Source organism: Portunus trituberculatus, chromosome 1 (assembly GCF_017591435.1).
Source record: "Portunus trituberculatus isolate SZX2019 chromosome 1, ASM1759143v1, whole genome shotgun sequence".
Classification (NCBI taxonomy): domain Eukaryota; kingdom Metazoa; phylum Arthropoda; class Malacostraca; order Decapoda; family Portunidae; genus Portunus; species Portunus trituberculatus.
In genome coordinates, this window is record NC_059255.1 from 4,577,748 (window position 1) to 4,580,247 (window position 2,500).

The following is a 2,500-nucleotide window of genomic DNA, read 5'->3' on the forward strand; positions in this document are numbered from 1 at the left end:
TCATTTATTCCCCACCCACCTACGTCCACACACTCAAAACACACACACACAAAACACACAGAAAACACACTCAAAACACACAAAAGCACTCAAAACATAAAAACACACTCAAAACACACAACAACCCCAAAAACTAACAAAACGTTCTCTTATCCCCCATCCACCCACGTCCACACACTCAAAAAAAAAAACACACACACACACAAAACACATAAAAACACACTCAAAACACACAAAAACACACTCAAAACACACAAAAACACACTCAAAACACACAAAAACCCCAAAAACTAACAAAACGTTCTCTTATTCCCCACCCACCCACGTCCACACACTCAAAACACACAGAAACACACTCAAACCACAAAAGCACTCAAAACATAAAAACACACTCAAAACACACAACAACCCCAAAAACTAACAAAACGTTCTCTTATCCCCCACCCACCCACGTCCACACACTCAAACACACACACACAAAACACATAAAACACACTCAAAACACACAAAACACACTCAAAACACACAAAACCCCAAAACTAACAAAACGTTCTCTTATTCCCCAGCCACCCACGTCCACACACTCAAAACACACACACACACAAAACACACAGAACACACTCAAAACACACAAAAACCCATCAAAACACACAACAACCCCAAAAACTAACAAAACGTTCTCTTATCCCCCACCCACCTACGTCCACTCTCAAAAAACACACAAAACACATAAAAACACACTTAAAACACACAAAAACCCATCAAAACACACAAAAACCCCAAAAACTAACAAAACGTTCGCTTATTCCCCACCCACCCACGTCCACACACTAAAAACACACACACACACATAAAACACATAAAAACACACTCAAAACACAAAAACACACTCAAAACACACAAACACCCCAAAAACTAACAAAACGTTCTCTTAATCCCCCACCCACCCACGTCCACACACACAAAAAACACACACACACAAAACACATAAAAACACACTCAAAACACACAAAACTCATCAAAACACACAACCCCAAATACTAACAAAACGTTCTCTAATTCCCCACCCACCCACGTCCACACACTCAAAACACACACACACACACAAAACACACAGAAAACACACTCAAAACACACAAAAGCACTCAAAACACACAAAAACCCATCAAAACACACAACAGCCCCAAAAACTAACAAAACGTTCTCTTATCCCCCATCCATCCACGTCCACACACTCAAAACACACACACACACACACAAAACACATAAAAACACACTCAAAACACACAAAACTCATCAAAACACACAACCCCAAAAACTGACAAAACGTTCTCTTATTCCCCACCCACCCACGTCCACACACTCAAAAAACACACACACACACACAAAACACACAGAAAACACACTCAAAACACACAAAAGCACTCAAAACACACAAAACACACTCAAAACACACAAAAACCCCAAAACTAACAAACGTTCTCTTAATCCCCACCCACCCACGTCCACGCACTCAAAAAAAAAAAAAACACACACACACACACAAAACACCTAAAACACACTCAAAACACACAAAAACCCATCAAAACACACAAAACCCACAAAACTAACAAAACGTTCTCTTATCCCCACCCACCCACGTCCACGCACTCAAAAACACACACACACAAAACACATAAAACACACTCAAAACACACAAAACCCATCAAAACACACAAAACCCACAAAACTAACAAAACGTTCTCTTATCCCCACCCACCCACGTCCACACACTCAAACACACACACACACACAAAACACATAAAACACACTCAAACACACAAAACTCATCAAACACACAACAACCCCAAAACTAACAAACGTTCTCTTAATCCCCACCCACCCACGTCCACTCAAAACACACAAAACACATAAAACACACTCAAAACACACAAAACCCATCAAACACACAAAACCCCAAAACTAACATAACGTTCTCTTAATCCCCACCCACCCACGTCCACTCAAAACACACAAAACACATAAAAACACACTTAAAACACACAAAACCCATCAAAACACACAACAACCCCAAAAACTAACAAAACGTTCTCTTAATCCCCACCCACCCACGTCCACTCTCAAAAAACACACAAAACACATAAAAACACACTCAAAACACACAAAACCCATCAAACACACAAAACCCCACAAAAACTAACAAAACGTTCTCTTATTCCCTACCCACCCACGTCCACTCTCAAAAAACACACAAAACACATAAAAACACACTCAAAACACACAAAAACCCATCAAAACACACAAAAACCCCAAAAACTAACAAAACGTTCTCTTAATCCCCACCCACCCACGTCCACACACTCAAAAAAAACACACAAAACACATAAAAACACACTCAAAACACACAAAAACCCATCAAAACACACAACAACCCCAAAAACTAACAAAACGTTCTCTTAATCCCCACCCACCCACGTCCACTCTCAAAAAACACACACAC

At 40.2% G+C, this 2,500-nt stretch overlaps 1 protein-coding gene across 5 annotated transcripts in view; it reads left to right on the plus strand.

The window, feature by feature from the left end:
• Nucleotides 1–2,500, plus strand: part of LOC123512725 — a 128,380-nt gene that overhangs the window by 90,766 nt on the left and 35,114 nt on the right. The gene's annotated exons all lie outside the window — the stretch shown is intronic.